Source organism: Vipera ursinii (assembly GCF_947247035.1).
Source record: "Vipera ursinii genome assembly, chromosome: 5".
Classification (NCBI taxonomy): domain Eukaryota; kingdom Metazoa; phylum Chordata; class Lepidosauria; order Squamata; family Viperidae; genus Vipera; species Vipera ursinii.
Window position 1 is genome coordinate 16,147,124 of NC_139518.1, and position 20,481 is coordinate 16,167,604.

Here is a 20,481-nt window from a genome sequence, read left to right on the forward strand (position 1 = left end):
TCCCCACAACAACAACCCTCTGAGGTGAATTGGACTGCGAGAGAGTGAACTGGCCCCAAGTTACCCACCTGGATTTCGTGGTAAAGGTGGGACTTGAACTCGAAGTCTCTTGCTTTCTAGCCTGGTGCCTTAGTGACTATTAGACCAGGGGTCCACAACCCTCGGTCCGTAGACTGATACTAGGCCGCGGCACGCCAGCAACTGGTCCACACAAACAACCAAAGCCCCATCCGCGGGATGCAGTCAGCACACAAAACCACATCCCCTCCGGTCCACGGAAAAACCTCTCCCCATGTAACCAGGCTGGTGCCCCAAAGGGTGGGGACCTCTGTACTAGACCACATAGATATCATGTCTCCCCTCAATCTTTTGTCCAGACTGAATACTCCAAGTCCCTTCAGGGTTGGGACCTCCACTTCTTTTATCTTCTGGGTCTCAGCATCACTACAATTTCTTCTGGATTATAGTTTTGGATGCCTTAAGCATAACGAAATCACAGACATAAAACCCAGAAGCATGTTTTGTCTACAAAGCGAGCCTTACCACAACTGAATTTTCTGCATCTCTGTGTTAACCGCAGGGACTGGAACATGCATTTTAGGAAAGGTAAGAATTCAGCATGTGCAATTTTCTTTTTGCGATCTCATCCATCTGCCACTTTCTCCACCTCTATCCTTTTTCTCTGGTTATACAAGTGCTTCCATTAGCTTATAAATGTCACTGTCAGTCAGATTTTCAGTGGAGGGCAACCAGCTTATAAATATGCCCCTCTCTGCAGCTCCATGCTGGATTTGCAGTGATTTGGTTCTGTTGATCAGTAGTTTCTGTCACCTGTCAGGTTTTTAACATTAATGGGAATTTCAGTAAAAAGGCAATGACTGTGAACTGAGTCACTTTTTAAGAAAAACAACAACAGTGAAGTGATTAACTTCCGTGCCCTAATAAAACTAAACAAAAAAAAATCCCCCCCCCAAAAAGAATTAGTTAAGGGCAGGTAGTCCTCGACAACCAGAACCATTTCTGTTTCTAAGCAAGACGGTAGTTCAAGTGAACTTCGCCCCATTTCACGACCTTCCTGGCCACAGTTGTTAAATGAATTGCTGCAATTGTTAAATTAGTAACATGGTTGTTAAGTTAACCTGGTTTCCCCCTTGACCTTGCTTGTCAGAAGGTCACAAAGATCGATCAGGTGACCTTGGGGGCACTTCAACCATCATAAATAGATGCCAGTTGCCAATTTTGGTGAATTTTGATGCCATGGTCATAGGGAAGCTGTAGAGGTCGTAAGTGTGAAAAATGGTCATAAGTCACTTTTTCCAGTAAACTGTTGTAACTTTGAACAACCACTAAATGAATGGTTGTAAGTCAAGGACTACCTGTAGCTATAATTTAGCACAGTCATGTTGACTTCTGGCTATTAACCTATGTTGCAATTATTTGTTAATATTGGAATACATAATGTGCATATATCAGTCCCATTTGAAAATATTTCTCACAGTGTTGTGACTTGCTAACCATACATAAATTGAAGTATTCACCAAATGGTTTCAGTTGGTTTTTTTTTTACATTTCTGGCAACTTTTCAACTAGTTTATCTATATTTGGTTCTCAGTATTTTAAAATAGCAAGATGGAATGGTTGGCTAGAGAGGGACAGGATGATCTTCCAACCACTTGGATTGATTTAGTAATTTTTCAGAATATTGTTATACATTTCAGGATTGCTTTATAGGTACCACTCAGTAATTTTTAAAGAATACAATATTGTTGGAGGTAATTCAGGAAGGATTGAAACTGAAGGAAACAACATGATATTCCAAGAGTTTACCGAGTATATAATCAAGTGGTTGATTGATATCCTTTCCTTTAAAAACAGCCTGGGGTAATACACAACAGTACAAAACATGTTCATATAATAATTACTCATAATAATTACTACTCTGCATGTGGAACACTAGAATTACAAATGCATCATCTACAATCTCAAGCAATAAACTCCCAGAACTGAATTATCTCATATGCTTAGTGAGCCGATAGCATTTTATTAGTTGAAAATGCAAATTTGGGGATCTTAACGTCCCCTCCAAGTTAATACCTAACAGCAATAACAGTGCAGTATTTTCCAAATTATTGGACTTTGCTCATGTAAGAATTTAGAAGTACATTGCAGAAATGTATTACAGGTAGTCCTCAACTTGCAACAGTTCATTTAGTGAAAGTTACAACGGCACTACATAAAGTGACTTATGACCATTTCTCACCCGACCGTTGCAGCATCCCCAGAGTCACATGATCAAAATTCAGATGCTTGGCCACTGACTCATATTTATGATGGTTGTAGTGTCCCAGGGTGATGTGATCCCTTTTGCGACCTGACAAGCAAAGTCAATGGGGAAGCCAGATTCACTTAACAACTGTGTTAGTTACTTAACAACCGCAGTGACTCACTTGATAACTGTGGCAAGAAAGGTGGTAAAATGGGGAAAAATTCATTTAACAACTGTCTTGCTCAGCAACAGAAATTCTGGGCTCAGTTGTGGTCATAAACGGACTACCTATACATGTAGTCCTTATTTAACGACCATTTATGTCCACTGATTGTTTACAGTTACAGTGGAGATGAAAATGTAACTTTGCAATCCATCCCCTTGTTTGTGACCTTTGCAAGGAAAGGTAAAGTAAGATGATGAGCACAGTTGCAGTTTCTCTTAGTGACCGCTTTGCTTAAGGACCAACTTGCTGGTTCTGATTATGGTTGCTAAACAAGAACTAACTGTATGCCCTAGTGCAGGGGTCGGCAACCTCGGCTCTTTTATGACTCGTGGACTTCAATTCCCAGAATTCCTGAGCCAGCATAGCTGACTCAGGAATTCTGGGAGTTGAAGTCCACGAGTCATAAAAGAGCCGAGGTTGCCGACCCATGCCCTAGTGTCAGCTCTGCTATAATGGCAAAATAAGAAATATACAGGATTATTTAAATTCATATTACATAACATATTACAACACACATGCTTCTGGGTGTGCGTGCATACACGCAGACACACTAACATGCTACCTGACAAAGTGACTGATAGGCTTATTTTCTGAAAATTTAATTGCCAGAAGTCTCGAATACTATACTGGAAAATTTGTGTCATCAGAAAAAATGTATTTATTACAGCCCTAAGGCCAGAAACGAACAAGATATCGAATTTAAAAAAGTAATACATACTTCTTGTATATGTATACGTTGTATGTGTATGTATATGTATATAAGAGAAAAACAACAAGTATAATGGAATCTAAAAATAATTAAGAATATAGTTACGGTACTAAAACAAATCCAAATAAAATACTACTATAAGAAGTTCAATCTTCACAGGTAGGATAGGTGTTTTTTTTTAATGTTTTATTATACAATGGAGTTTTAGAAAATGATGTAAGTCGCTCAGATTCACCTATGTGTAAATTGGGTAGCTATATAAATTTGGCAAGTAAGTAATGGTACTTTCTATCGTACAAAGGATAACACAGAACTGGGTTAAATGAGAGGTTATTTTCAAGTCTTCTTTGAGAGTAAGAGCATTAAGTAGAAATTGCACGGCCTATCTGGAAATTACATTAAAACAGGACATATAATATTCTGCCTAGAATCCTTATATAGGGAACAATACCATATGGCCTAGAGTTTCTATTGAAACATCATCACACGGACGTAACCAAAAGTGCATAGGAGTACCCTTAAAATATCTAAGAAGGATTGCTGAGGGCATAGTATCCAATCTGTCTAAAGTGAAGGCCTTACTAAATTTTAAAATTGGAATGGGTGATAAATATGTGGCTGAAGGGTCCCTTTTGGGAGGAAATGATAAATGATGGGCTGTGACACCTTACTTAGCCTTATTTGAAAATCTGTATTCCAGATTCACCGCTTAAGGGCAGTTCTAGCATTATCAAAACCTAATGTGCACAGACCTTCCATAGAGAAACTCAGCAACTGAATTTTATCTAAGGCTTTTTAAGCCATGGTGATTTCAGGCAATTGCTATATACTAATGGGGCCAAACCTATAAGAAGTAGAATTAACGTGTGTGTGTGTGTGTGTGTGTGTGTGTGTGTGTGTGTCTATGTCTATGTATGTGTATATGTGTGTGTGTGTGTGTGTGTGTGTGTGTATATATATATATATATATATATATATATATATATATATATATATATATGTGTGTGTGTGTGTGTGTGTGTGTGTGTGTGTGTGTGTGTGTGTGTACACACACACACACACACACACACACACACACACGGGGAACAATCTGAAACTTTGTGATTAATGCGCTGACGAGTTTGGGGACTCCTAGAATAATCCAGCTAATATGAAAAACTGTAATTGGTTTCCATGGATAAAAAAACACAATTGTTGATCAGTGTTTATATCAAGGGATAATTAATAGGACAACTTGGCTTTCTTATATTTCTAGAAGGAGAGAAGCTATCCATGGGTCCCCTTTCCCCGTTTCTTTCATTTTGAGGGTTTTGGTGAATTTTAAGGAATGAAATTATGTCTCAAGCATTAGCTAGCTGTCTGCTGTCTCTCTATCTCTGTCTACATCCATCTGTCCGTCCGTCTGTCTGTCTGACTTATATGCCGCCCATTTTGCCTGGTAGTTACAGCAGGCATAGTGGCTTTATACCCTTTTTCATCTTCTCCATAAATTGAAAAGACCTATAGTTTATTCCATCTACACGAGTGGCATCTTAATACCACTGATTGTATTCTCTGCAGCTCCAAAAAAGGATAGAAACATAAATTATGACTCCAGGCCAAAGAATGGTTACCTATCCTGGCAAGTAAGGTTACATGTTTTGGATAATTTTTAGCACCGTTGATAGTCCTAACTGAGGGCTATCCTCCCATCTCCAGAGCTGAGCTTCTGCTAGGCCATGGATAGGCAACCTCGACTCTTTTATGACTCATGGACTTCAACTCCCAGAATTCCTGAGTCAGCATCTGACTCAGGAATTCTGGGAGTTGAAGTCCATGAGTCCTAAAAGAGCCGAGGTTGCCTACCCCTGAGCTAGGCAATCTTCAAGTAGAAGCCAACAACTATGGTTGGCAGGCCAGTGAACAGAATTGAGAAGTGACTAACTCTACATGGAAGCTTTATTATTATTCGGGCAAAATCCCAACTTAAGGAAGAAATTAAAATTGCTTTTTCTGAAGACAAAGCCCCTCTATGAAGAATTGGCAACTTTTTCTGGCAACTAGCATTTTGAAATAGCTGAAATGTTGTTATAAGTCCATCATGGTATCTTTCTTCCCCATAGACTTTCCTTTACAGTGCGCGCGCACACACCCACACACACACATAGCCTCCCCCCCGCATAACATCCTAAGAAAAATCTGATAAAAATGCAATATTAAAACAGTATTTTCTTGTGATTCTAATAGTGCACAATCTGTCTGTTTGGTAGATCATTTCTAAGCTATAACAAAAATTTGAAAAAACCTGAAATATTATAGCTCAGTTATGTGACCTTGCTTTAAACAGAAAAAAAAAGCTTCTAGCAAAAATAAGTAGGGTGGAGAAATTTGAAAGGAATCATTTTATAATTCTTTTGAGGTTAATCCCCCCTCCCCCGCCCAAAAAAAAAGAGTGTGGAGAAGGAAGAGGGGTTGACACATAACTTCAGTTTGAAAGAAAGAAAAAGCTTGGCAATACTTTGGTTTAGAATTAAAACTCTCTATCTGCAATTTTTGTGGAAAGAATTCGTATTGAATTGCCCAGAAGATACCTACAGTAATAAATGGGTGTGATAAGGAATAGGTTCAGCCATAATTCTTCAGACATAAAAGATTTTATTTCCTATTCTACAATACACAGATTTCTTTGTCTGTATAACTACTTAGTACTTGAGCATTGGTTTAGCTAAATCTATTGAGTTTTATAAATTCTCTCTCCATAAAATTCTAAGACTTGCGGTCAAAAGAGGGGGGGAGGGCGGGAAGAGAGAGAGATGCATATACACAAGAAACTGAGATACAATACTTATGTTCTTTGCCAGGAGATGAGAAGAATTAAGCATCAAATATAACCTTAAAAAAAATTCTCTGTTGAATCATATGTTCTAATATGAAGGGACACCATTTTCCTTGGCACATCTAGGTCTTAAGATGCACGGGGAATGGGGTAGAATGCTGGACTAAATCCAAATTGATCTGACTTTCTATTTAAAGTACTACCACTATCCTCCAGAAAGTGATCTCCCAAAGCCATTAGAGCTGTGCCATTTTAAGGATGGAAAACACAATTATACTGGAGTTCACCCGGTGCAGTGCATTAATAAACTAAATCAGTGTTTCTCAACCTTGGCAGCTTTAAAATAAGTGGACTGCAGCTCTCAAAATTTCCCATCCAATTGCTCACTGGGAATCCAGGGAGTTGAAGGCCACCCATCTAAAGTCTGCTAAGGTTGAGAAACACCCCAGACAGGCCACGAGAATTTAAAGGTAATCTTCAAGTTACAACAGTTCATTAGTAACCATTTAAAGTTACAGCAGCAATGAAAAAACTGACTTGGGACTGTTTTTCACACTTAGGACCATTGCAGTATCCCCATGGTCACATGATCAAAATTCAGATGCTTGGGTACTGTTCAAATTTATGATAGTTGCAGTGTCCCAGGGTCATATCGGGTTGTGATGGGAGCGCCCCGATACTCCCATATTACACCCCTCCTGCGTAAGCTGCATTGGCTACCAGTTGCCCTCCGGGTGAGATTTAAGGTGCTGGTACTTACCTTTAAAGCCCTACATGGCCTAGGCCCTGGATACTTGCAGGACCATCTGCTGCCGGGAACAAATTCCCATCGTCCAGTACGCTCACACAGAGAAGGCCTCCTCAGGGTACCGTCGGCTAGACAATGTCGGCTGGCGACCCCCAGGGGGAGGGCCTTCTCTGTGGGAGCGCCAGCCCTATGGAATCAGCTCCCCCCTGAGCTTCGGATGGCCCAAAACCTCCAATCCTTTCGCCGCGGCCTCAAAACACTCCTGTTCCACCAGGCTGACCTGGACTGACAGGCATTTTAATTAATTTATATTTAGAATTTTTAATTTATTTTTTAATTCTTTAATTTTAATTTATTGCACAGATGATTTCAATTTTATTTTTATCTTGATTTCTGTACTTATTATATGTTTTGTTGTTAGCCGCCCTGAGTCCTTCGGGAGATAGGGCGGGATATAAATCCCATCAATAAATAAATAAATAAATATCATCAACCTGACCAGCAAAGTCAGCGGGGAAGCCAGATTCACGTTAACAGTCATGTTACTAACTTAATGACGGTGCAGCTATTCACTTAACAACTGTGGCAAGAAAGATCACGAAAGAGGGCAAATCTCACTTAACAAATGTCTCGTTTGCCCAGGGCTCAGTTCTGGTCATAAGCCGAGGACCGCCTGTACTTTCTGAGCCAGCTCCAAAAAAGTACATTTGACTGCATCATTCTTTCACAGAGTTTGTTAAAGCATTTGAAAAACTTTACAATTGTTTTTTCCCCTCCTCTTACTTGGTGGCTCTGGACTTGGATTTAAGTCAAAAATCCAAACTGACAGAATTCCTTGGGTTATCAATAGTAGAAGTGGATCTTTCTTTGCCTGGCTTCACAGATTAATCCGCAAAACAGCACAGCTCTGAACCGGCTTTCAAATTCAGCCCAACTAAGGCAGGTCTGTAGAGGTTGATACTGTCAAACCCTCCCGATGAAACAAAGCTCAGGCTTACTATGATCCCAGATAGAACAATAGGCTACATTAATCAAGGGTGGAACAAATCCCTGGTTTGGTAAGCATGCCAAAACACAAGAATTTACATTCCCCTTGTGTTCTTTATGCCTTCTTGGCAATTCCTTGGCACACCCTCTGTTCCCAAAGTGTTCTCATTTTCTAAGGAGGGCAGGGTTATTTAAATCATGCTGGGAACTGCATTTAATACTTGCATCTAGGATACGGTTCATTTTTTTTCAAGCGTTCCAATTCTGTGTAGTAATCACATTGCTATGGAGGATTTGGAAGAAAGGGAGCCGTGAAGACAACATATGGTGGTGGTCAGGTCTATTGGCTTTCCTGGTTGCCCTAGGGCAGGGGTAGGCAACCTCGGCTCTTTTATGACTCGTGGACTTCAACTCCCAGAATTCCTGAGTCAGGAATTCTGGGAGTTGAAGTCCATAAGTCATAAAAGAGCCGAGGTTGCCTACCCCTGCCCTAGGGCCTAGGCCTTGAGTTGATATGCACTTTCAAGGGGAATAGTAACTGGGGGACCTAGGAAGCATCCCTACTCTGTCACAATTCCTACCCTCTAGACCAGTGATGGCGAACCTTTTAGAGACCGAGTGCCCAAACTGCAACCCAAAACCCACTTATGTATCATCGGGTGCCGGGTGGGTGTGGCCCGCTGGGTGGGTGTGGCTGCGGTGGTAACGGCAGACTGGGTGGGACTAAAAAGTTCAATCAATCAATTCCAACTTTGCGAGATCTTTTTTTTTCCCACAAGAACTTGAAATTGACTGATTGATTGAACCTATTTTTTTTTTTTTGCACAAGGCAGCTGAAGGCCTTGGACTGGGGTGACGGGGCACGTGCCCACAGAGAGGGCTCTGTATGCCACCTGTGGCATGTGTGCCATAGGTTCGCCACCACGGCTCTACACTAATCTTCCTCCAGAGACTTGTGTAATTCCCTCCTTTGTATCATCCAGGTTATTATTAAAGACTCGGCTGTTCTTGTGAAGGCCACGGGAACCAGGGGACTATGGAACCTGTTTCCTTTTCTTTTGCTTTCTTTCGTTTTGGTCTGATCTGTCTTGGTTTTGCTCTTGTGGTCAGTTATATTATTTATATGTAGGAGGATTCGTTCTTAATAGTAAGCTGCCCAGAGTCACTTGTAAAATAAATAATAAAACAATTTGGAGATATTTTCTTCAGATAAACCTTTTTATGTGTGTACCTACAGCATGTTTTCAGGAAGCCATGTGGCTTCTTTCATCAGAGTTTTGGGCCAATTGCATTAGTTGGCAAACTTTTTCTGTGACTTGACTGTCCGTGGTATTTCTTTTATGCAATGTCACATAATGCTGGATCCCACAAAGAGAGTATGTTACTTTTGCCTAATTTATCAGCTATTTTAATACTTTGAAAAAGCTAAGATATGTGAAGAACAATTTTGTATTTCTCCCTTATGCCTTCCTTCCTTCCTTCCTTCCTTCCTTCCTTCCTTCCTTCCTTCCTTCCTTCCTTCCTTCCTTCCTTTCTTTCTTTCTTTCTTTCTTTCTTTCTTTCTTTCTTTCTTTCTTTCTTTCTTTCTTTCATAAAACAATGTAGTGTATATCTTGCTCAAGCAGGGGGTTGGCCTAGAAGATCTTCAAAGTCCTTTCCAACATTGCTGATTGCAATGTATTTAGAGAGTGAGACTTAGGATAACATCCCAGGTAATCCCTGACTTAACAACCATTTGTTTAGTGACCGTTGAAAGTTAAAATGGCGCTAAAAAGTGACTTAGGTCCATTTTTCACACTTATGACCATTACAGCATCCCCATGATCAACCCAAAGTTTGATGCTTGGCAGCTGACTCATATTTATGATGGTTGCAGTGTCCTGGGGTCTTGTGACCCCCTTTGGAAACTTTCTGACAGGCAAAGTCAATGGGGAAGCCAGATTCACTTAACAATCATGTTACTAACTTAACAATTGCAGTGATTTACTGAACAACTGTGGCAAGAGGAGTTGTAAAATGAGGCAAAACTCAGTTAACAAACATAAATTTTGGGCAATATAAATTTTGGGCTCAGTTGTGATTGTAAATTGAGGACTACTTGTATTCTTACTTGAATAGTCAAGAAGCCTAATTTTGCTATTCTGTATTATTCAATTAATTAAGCTGGTTTGTGGTAAAAGAGAATGAGAGCTTATGGGATGGAGAAAGGAAACCCAAACTGGAGAATTCAGGGGTGGGGGGGGGGGAATCTCAAGAGGAGAGCTTCTGGTAAGCTGGAAATTGTAATAGGGTTTTTTTTCCCCCAGCAGGCAGCAGAATCTAGTAGCAATAAGACATTTCAGGAAAAGGTAGTGTTGTATAAGGGTCTGCTCTGCTCATTTCGCCATATAAAAGAAATGTAACTTGAATACGGAACATAGAAAATGTGATACAGGTATCTGAACGAGATAGTTGTTAAGTGAGGTTTGCTTCATATTATGAACTTTCTTGTTAAGTGAATCACTGCAGTTGTTAAGTTAGTAGCACGGTTGTTAAGTGAAGTGAATCTGGCTTCCCCATTAACTTTGTTTATCAAAAGTTCGCAAAACCCTGGGAGACTGCAACCGTCACCAGTATGAGTCAGTTGCCAAGTGTCTGAATTTTGATCACATGAACACGGAGAAGCTGCAACGGTTGTAAGTGTGAAAAACTGTCATGTCACTTTTTTCAGTGCCGTTGTAACTTCGAACGGTCATTAAGCAAACTTTTGCAAGTCACGGCTTACCTGTAGTCCTTAGCGAACAACAGCAATTGGGACTTGGAACAGTTATAAAGTACATTATAATGTTGGTGTATATCTGTCTTTTCAGAACTGTTTCTTATTGTCCTTAACAGCTGGAGGCTTTTTTTTACAGTAAATGCACACTGTGCCATTACATTTATTTATCTGATTCATTGACTTGATTGATTTGGCCAACCCTCTTAATTAGCTCTGGGTAGCTCACAACAACCATAACACCAATAAAGAAAACAGTCATAAAAATAATAAAAAGACTAAAACAGTAAACAAAGGCCCTGCACTGTGGGTGAATGCTAGGGATGCACTGGATTCTCTGAACTGTTTACTCTTTTTCCAAGATGTCTAGGGGACGATCATAGTCAGAGAAGCTAAATTATGCTTCTCGGCCAGGAAAAATATAAAGTATATTGGCATAGTAGAAGCAAGGATGGCCTATTAAGATAGACAACTATGGAGAGGTATAGAGAATGGTATTTCACTCAGTCAGACTAGAACTGGAAGGGACCTTGGAGGTCTTCTAGTCCAACCCCCTGCTCAAGCAAGAGAACCTATACCATCTCAGACAAGTGACTGTCTAGCCCAGACATGTCAAACTCGCAACGTCACGTGATGTTGTGCAACGTATTAGGACAGTTTTGCCATTGCTGGCAATAGGGTAGGCATGGCTTCCAGATAACGCGTCTGGCCAGCGGGCTGGGAGTTTGACACCCCTGGTCTAGCCTCTTCTTAAAAATCTCCTGTGGTGGAGCACCCACGATTTCTGAAGGCAAGCTGTTCCACTGGTTAATTGTCCTCACTATTAGGAAGTTTCTCCTTAATTCCAGGTTACTCCTCTCTTTGATTAGTTTCCATCCATTGTTTCTTGTCTGCCTTCTGGTGCTTTGGAAAATAAGTTGACCCCCTCTTCTTTGTGGCAGCCCCTCAAATACTGGAATACTGCTATCATGTCACCCTTAGTCTTTCTTTCCTCTAGACTAGCCGTATCCAATTGCTGCAACCGTTCTCAATTTGTTTTTGTTTCCAGGCCATTAAGCACGACTTGTTGAGTACAGTTTGTCAGCCAGTTACAAATCCATCTGGTGGTGATGCTGTCTATCCCACATTGTTCTAGTTTACCAAGAAGTAGGTTGTAGTCTACTCTACTTTGTTGAATGCCTTGCTGAAGCTTAAGTATAATATGTCCACAACATTTCACTGTTCTACTAATTTAGTCACTTTGTCAAAGAATGAAATAAGATTGATTTGGCATGATCTGTTTTTAATAAACCTATGCTGGCTACTAGTTATAACTTTATTTATTTCTAGATGGTCACAGATCTATTTTTTGATTATTGTTTCCAGTATCTTCCCAGGTATTGATGTTAGACTGGTCTGTAATTTTCTGGGTCTGATTTTTTTCCTTTTTTGAAGAAGGGAACCACATCAGCTCTTTTCCAATTCTCTGGTAGTTCCCTGGTGTCCCAGGATTTTTTGAAGATATGGTGCAATGGTTCTGAGATAACATCTGCCAGCTCCTTCAGAACTGTAATCCATCAGGTCCCAGTGATTTATATTCATCACAGTCAGACAGGTGTTTTCTTAACATTTTCTTGCTTATTTTAATGTTTATTTCTAGTCTGTCTTTTATAGTTATGTTTTTGGTAGGTTGGGCTAGTTACAAAGTGCATAAACTAGATTTTGTTGCATTTCATATTTTTATCTCTTGTCTTTAATTCTTTTGGCTTACTATTTTCTATTCCCTTTTCTATGCTTTGCATAACATTGCTTTCCCAAAAGGGAATAATGTGGTGGGTGCATCATTAATATGTATGTGGCTCTTGGTTTATTCCCAGTCCTCTGAGATGGGTGATCTCTCTTCTTATCCAACATCTTGCTATGCATAAATGAAGGGAGTGGCAGACCTTCTGAATCCACACTCCATAAGCTGGTATTGATTTTATTTGCTCCTGCTTTGTATTTTTGTAATTTGCTCCTATGTTGTGCATTGAGCTCTGAGTGCATAGTAGAGTATCTCCCTCTACTAGGTAGATAGGTAGACCTTTGTTGTGGTCTTTGATGAATGTGTATACATGTATATATGTATACATAAAGTATACATTAAAATGGCAATTAAAAAGTTTAATGAATTAAAGAGGAAGAAAGAGAAGGAGAGAGGAAAAATGAAAATTATGAAAGGAAAGCAGTTTTACTGGACAATATTTATTGATTCTACTACTATGCTAAGTGTTGAATGATTAGATGGGCAATTTGAGAAAGCTATGATATGCTGACCATATCCTTTTATCTCTGTGTAATAAAAATTCAGTTTTGCATAAGGACCATTTTGTCAGGCTAAAAAAGAATAAATAGGGAAGAAAATAGCCACATGGGTTGTTTTTCATCCAAAATCTGCTCTTTCTGTGCATGTACAAGAATGTTTTTGAAGAGCTGAGGTTTTCTTCCATTTGATTTCTTCAACTGCCCTGAAATTGTGACTGGATATTTTGTGTATAGTTTCCTGCTAAATTCTGGGATCATTGTATCCATATGTATTAAATAATAGTGAGGTAAAGGCACCCTCAACTCAAGCATGACAACTGATGGCAAACAGACACAACCATGTTGTTCTTGAGAATAGTACTGAAGTAATTTGCTATTGCCTTCTGGGATGTTTTTTGACTTCTATAAATAATTCCTGGGATTCTGTGGTGGCCTTTTGTTCAGATATCAAATAGGTCTGATTTGGATTAGGCTCTAAGTCTTTGAACAGTGAGACAGGCATCTTATGGAAGGAAGGAAGGAAGGAAGGAAGGAAGGAAGGAAGGAAGGAAGGAAGGAAGGAAGGAAGGAAGGAAGGAAGGAAGGATGGATCGCTTATAGCCAATGGGTGAATCATTGGAAGTTCTGAAGAACTAGATTGTGGAGGGAGTGTTTGGGACAAAATCTGTAATACAAAGAGTAGATGCCAACTTGATGGCACACAATCAAACCATGCTATTTACCATAGCCAGCAGATACTCTGCACTAGTTACAGCTGGTAGCAACATTTAATGATATGGGCTAATCTTGATCCATCTGAGCAGGGTTAGATATGATTAATGTGGAAGGGAGAGTGCCAGAGAGACTTAAGGTTGTAGGCCAAACTGCCCTGGAAAAGTCAGTGGCATCTGTTTCCACGTTGCTTGCAAGAAAGATATGCCTCTCTGTGTCCATGTCGTCACCAGGAATCGTGGTCTACTTGAGATCCTTTCGCTTTTTATTCTAGGCAAGCTTTTTATTCTTTTCTTAATTTTCTATTACCTCTTTATCTTTCTTTTTCCCCAGCATACCTCCAGGGTTTTATATATAATCTAATGGGTTCAGTGCATCTGTTTCATTGAAAAGGGGGTTGTATATTGCTCTTCAAAAGAAGCCTTCATGTGCTTCCCTGAGGAGTTAATCTTACTGTGTGACGAATATAATAGATTTTATGTCCTTTTCCCCCTCTTTGCATAACCCTGCTGTATATGTGTAGAATATCAGGAGGCTGAACGCTTCAGATGTCTTCAAGCAATCTAACAACTCAATAATAGACTATTTTGCACTGGTTGATGATGAGCTGCCTTGTGTGAAAAACACACACGCTGGTATCTGTTTTTCAGGAAGGCTTTAAAATTCTATATGGGTTGTGAATTTCCTTTTCCACTGGAAGGAGAGCAGGGATGGGTGTTTTGACAACAGCAGTATATGTACCAGCCAACCTTGACTGAACCTTGCAAAAGGGAAGGTTGGACCAAATTAGTGCTTGGAAGGACAGACCACTAGAAAAAGGACAAACTGAAAGCTCAAAAGCATTCCAGGGAATGTTGTTGCCAAATAAGGACATGGGTATGATTATAAAATCATTGGGATTTGAACTCTGAAAAATGATGTTAGAATAATATGTAATATATACTGCTCAAAAAAATAAAGGGAACAGAAAATAAGACATCCTACTATTAAATACAGTACATTGTGTTGTTTTAAGTGTTCCCTTTATTTTTTTGAGCAATATGTGTGTGTGTGTGTGTGTGTGTGTGTGTGTGTGTGTGTGTGTGTTACTGAATGTAAGGTGCCAATGGAGAGATGGGGTTATAACAAGACCCCTGAGTTGGATTTACATATTCAAGAAACAAACACTTAAATTTCAACATCTCAATTCTTCTTATGTCAGGGCTTCCTTTATTAGTTTGTTGAGTAAACTACAATCCTTTGGATTTATGCAATATGTTTAGCTGTAAACCATGATTTAGCAGTCACATCTCTATAAATAGTGCTTCTGTTGTGTTTGTTAATCGTTGTATTGTAATTAAAGCCTGCTTGTTAGTAGAAACACTTTTGTGCCAAACTCAGTTTTAGCAAAGGACATATAATTATACTTTTTTAAAAAAAGTGAAAAGGACAAGTTCTTTTTTCAAAGTAGGTTTTTTTTTACCGGAGAAAGATGTCAAGGATGATTACAGTTTGCAAGATTAATTCAAGAGTAGGAACATACCCTCAGCTTATATTCTTTTTTTTAAAGCAAAAAGTAAATAAAATAACAATTAGGCTGCTGGCCAAAAATTAAACCTGTCGTGCAAGTAACCTACATTCTTAATTATTGTTCTCTGTCACATAGCTGTTACATAAAGTAATAGTGGTGCTGAAATGTTATTGAGTTCTGCGTATTTCTCTTTTTACTTAATTGATTGTCATCAGCATAAAGACATTTAGTTTATAATTAAAAACAAAACAAGGAAACTATTTGCAAAAGGACAATTAATTTGTACTTCAGGGGTTTGGTGAAAAAGGAGAGAACTTGGTGTATTTGAATAAAGACAAAGGTCTTTGGACCTCTATGGCAGGGGTATCAAACTCAATTTCATTGAGGGCCGCATCAGCATTGCGGTTGCCCTCAGGGGGCCGGGTGGGTATGGCCAGGGTGGGCGTGGCCTACTGGGTGGGTGTGGCTAGAGTGCATATGGCCTACTGGGTGGGCATGGCCAGCTCTATATCGTTCGTATCAAGGGGGCCTATGGGGGCCCGGGCAGGAGTGGGACAGATCTGGGGGTCTCTGGCAGAAGGAGGGTCTCTGGGCCAGGGTCAAGGCAGTGGGGGCCGTTCTCTCACTGTTTCCAGGATGGCTTCGCGGGCCGCATGAAACCACTTTGCGGGCCGGATCCGGCCCCCGGGCCTTGTGTTTGACATGTCTGCTCTATGGGATTTGCATCTGAGTTGAAGAATGAAGTCCAGGTCTATGTAATCTTTACCAAAGCTGTCCTCTGCATTATTAAGAGAAAACAACAGACTCCCCCCCCCCTTTGGAAATACTAGCAGCTTGTACTTCTCTGACATTCATTCAATTAAATTTCTCGTAGCCTATAAAAATCCATCCTGGAAAATCTTGAATGCATCCAACTGCTATCAATAACCCTGTGGCTTTATAGTTGTAGCTCATTGCTCTGAACAGTAATAAATTTGGAATACAACAGAAAGAAGCATCAGCTTCCACTTTTAAAAGTATCTTTTAGATCAGCGTTTCCCAACCTTAGGAACTTGAAGATGCGTGGACTTCAACTCCCAGAATTCCCCAGCCAGCATAGCTGTTTTAGATCAACGTCTGCTCCAATATTTAAGTCTGACTCCATTTCATTCAAACACTGGGGTTTTTTGGATTCACAATTTGTAAGTTGAGATGCACGATTACGGTGCTACCATCTTTCTCCCTCTCACCCTCCTGACCATTGTTTTGCATCCTTTGTGCTCCAGTTGCAAATTGAGTTTCTGTTGCAAAACAGAAATAGATTTGGCGCAGACAGGAAAGGGGAGCTGGTGGTTTCTCAGTGTCACCGAGCCAACTTTTATCATCCCCCACTGTTGAACTTGCTACTTGGAGTTACTAAAACTTGTAGTTGATTCACATCTGGAGAGCCCCAGTATCCTTTGGTCATTTCATAAAAGATGTAGAAGTATAAGAAGGTAGACAAGGATTGTATCAGACTGAGATGCAGCTTGTGCAATTTTATCGGGCCCCTGAAAAGTTGGCCTACTGTAGCACACTGAAAGGTGGAAGCAGGCTATGGGTGAGCAACCAGAGGGGATTAGTTTAAAGAGGCTATGGCTGCTTGCCTCTATCATTTTGCCCCTGAAAAAGCATATGTTTAACTTGAGCCAGGATACTTGGTACCTTGCTCAACAGTAGTAACTGTGAGAGGGATCTTGGAGTCCTAGTGGACAATCACTTAAATAGGAGCCAGCAGTGTGCTGCAGCTGCCAAAAAAGCCAACACAGTGCTGGGCTGCATTAACAGAGGGATAGAATCAAGATCACCTGAAGTATTAATACCATTTTACAATGCCTTGGTAAGGCCACACTTGGAATACTGCATCCAGTTTTGGTCACCACGATGTAAAAAAGATGTTGAGACTCTGGAAAGAGTACAGAGAAGAGCAACAAAGATGATTAGGGGACTGGAGACTAAAACATATAAGGAACGGCTGCTGGAATTGGGTATGTCTAGTTTAACGAAGAGAAGGATGAGGGGGGACATGATAGCAGTGTTCCAATATCTCAGGGGCTGCCACAAAGAAGAGGGAGTCAAGCTATTTTCCAAAGTGCCTGAAGGCAGGACAAGAAGCAACGGATGGAAACTAATCAAGGAGAGAGAAGCAACCTAGAACTAAGGAGAAACTTCTTGACAGTTAGAACAATTAACCAGTGGAACAACCTGCCTCCAGAAGTGGTGAATGCTCCAACACTGGAAGTTTTTAAGAAGAGAGTAGACAGCCATTTGTCTGAAATAGTATAGGTTTTCCTGCCTGAGCAGGGGGTTGGATTAGATGACCTCCAAGATCCCTTCCAACTATTGTTGTTGTTGTTGTTATTGTTATCATTATTGTCTGGGCAGATACATCTGCAGTCTTAACACAGTCTCAGTTGAAGGGATGATTGGATTTGTAGAGTCATTCTTATAAGCTGAAGAATGGTGCTGTTTAGTTCTTTTATTATTTTGTAGTTCAAAGGTTTACCTGCCTTTTTCTTGTTATCCTCCTCCATCTCATTTTGCAGGAATACACCTGCATTATTAATCTTGGGTTTCTAACCAGGTCTTACATTGGGTTCCCAGATTCCTTAAATTGATTCCTTAAATTGATTCCTTAAGTTAAATCCTTAAAAGTAAGGATTCCTGTCCAATTAAACCCTTGAAGACTTCAAGGACACATCCAAGTAAATTTCTTAACTACCAATGCAGAAATGGTGTTCTGTTGGTTCTTTGGGAATGCTTTGCAACTTTCCAGCTAGACTAAAGCCCTGGTAATCTCAGAGGGTCTTGCATCCAAGTACTAATAAGGTCTGTCCCACTTATCTTCTTCAAGGTCAACCAAAATTGCCTATATTAATGTGCCCTGAATAGGGAAAAAATATTTTCTTTTTTACACATAAACCAAAACCATTGCAGTCTGAAGGTTCTGATGAACTCCTGTGGACCAACCCACATTTTTAGAACAGGCATCTCGAACTGCCGGCCCGTGGGCTGGATGTGTCATGCTGAAACCGCCCCCACCCATTGCTGGCAATGGGGAAGAAGTTGTGATATGTCACGCGATGTCATGTGATGTTGTGAGTTTGACATGCCTGATTTAGAAGAAACAAAAACTAGAGCATTTTATTGTTTTGGGCTTCAACTGAAACAAAACTTTGGAGGCAAGGAATAGTGTTCATCAGCCCTCTCTCCCCTCTACCACATAACCTGGCCCACTCACTCAACACTCTTCATGATGTCTTCCCTTCCCTTTTCTTTTTTCCTATCCTTGCTCTATTAATCTTACACAGTTGCTCCAGAATCCCTCCAAACTTTATTTCAGTTGAAGTCTAGAACCAAAATCATGGGTTGATCTAGAGCATCACCGCCAAGGTTTAAAGAAACCCTCTTGACTTTGGTTTTCTTACTTGCTGGTTGGCTAAGTGATACTGTCTTGATGCTTTCCATGGTTTGAAAACTGTGGGGATCTGCATGAGGAACAACAGCCCAATCAAAAACAGTTACATTGAGAACCATAAAAATCAAATTAAAAATCTGGTCTCCAGTATCTCACTCTTATCCCCTCCATCCGAACCCTGAAGCACCTTCTGCTTGAAATAACCACATTTCCAGAATAAAATATCTGGCCAACTAGGGTTGTGCAAAGTGTTCCATGTGCAAGGCTGTTTGTGCACAGAATGTCTTCCACATCCCTAATCAGCTGCTGTCTGGGTTTAGCGTATGCATGAAAAATATGCATCCAAGTTGCCAATTTGTTTTATTATCTTGGTGTTGTTGTTTTGTTGTTGTTCTTGGTGGATTTCCAAATACTGGAAGCAGGGAATTTTGGCTTCCATTGCCTATATTTTGTGATGGTGTACATGTAACCTGAAATTGCGGTTGGAAGGAAGAACTTAACTGATGGGACTTATATATTCATGAAGATAACATCAAACATACCCATAATCATTGGTTGATAGGTGACTATAAAAATTGAAAATGAAAGAATGAATATACCCCTGTCATATTCTTCCATTCCATTATTTTCAGTGAATTGAATATGACCACCACCCATGTTGGACAACCCACACTGCAGCTAAATTATTGAGGAAAACACAATATTCTTTTTCAGATAAATACCGCGGTCCTGATATTTGCCTTCTCCCAGCCTTTTTCAGTACATCAAGCATTTGACATTTAGAGCTCAAGGGATCTAATCAAGTTATTTGTGTCTGTAGTCTGATGATAGATTTTTCTGTTCCTATGCAGGATAATTTTCACTTCAAAATAAAATGGTATGAGATGCCAACAGGACTGAATAAAATATTCAAATTCATGGAGGGAATGAAGGCTTAAGGCAATTCTACAAGTCCAGAATGTGGTGGGTGGATTTGGGTGCTTTCAGACAGATAGCTTTTAGCACAATTAATCAAAACACATTATGCAGCAATTCTGTCTTTTTCCCTGCTTAGTAGAGTTTGTAGGGACTGGGCTGAGGTGATCTGGGGGCGGGGGGGGGGGGAGGAAGAAAGCAGTGGAAAAATACAGGTGAGTTCCAGATAGAAGTGAGTAGCACGTCAATTTGAAACAAGTCAGTTGCACTATGAAAGGAGGGGGAAAAACTCATCTGGATTTATTTTTGATATTTATGTATTTATTATATTTATGTATTTAGTTGTATGTCTAGGCTATAGCACACTGTTTGCGTCTATAGATACAGATAGATGATATCAACACCAATATAGACAGAAGGCTGAGTGCTGAAGAATTGATGCTTTCAGACTGTGGTGTTGGGGAAGACTCTTGAGAGCCCCTTCCACTTCAAATAGATCAAATCAGTCAATCCTAAAGGAAATCAACCTGTCTGTTCTTTGGGAGGACAGATACTGAAGCTGAAGCTCAAATACTTTTGCCGCCTGATGAGAAGAGAGGACTCATGGGGGAAAAAAACACTGATATTGGGAAAGATTGAATGCAAAAGGGAGAAGGGGACAGCAGAGGATAAGATGGTTAGATAATGTTATTGAACATGAATTTGGTCAAACTCCTGGAGACAGTGGAGGACAGGAAGGACCTGGCATACTGTGGTCCATGGGGTCGCAAAGAGTCAGACATGACTTAGTGGCTGAACAACAACAAAAGATATAGATTAGAGATAGAAATAGAGATAGCGATAGAGATTGAAAGATAGAGATAGAGATGGCTCATCATTCAAGATGCTGGGCTTGTCTGCTGGAATGGAGTGAGCTCCTGTCCTTTCCACAGCTCCTGACAACCTAGCCATTCAAAAGCATGCAAATGTGAGTAGACAACAGCGGGAAGGTAACAGTGCTCCATGACATCGTGCTGGCCACATGACCACGAAATGTCTTTGGACAGTGCTGCCTCAATAGCCTTGAAATGGAGACAAGCACCACTCCCTAAAGTTGGCAACAACTAGCAGAGTAAAATCT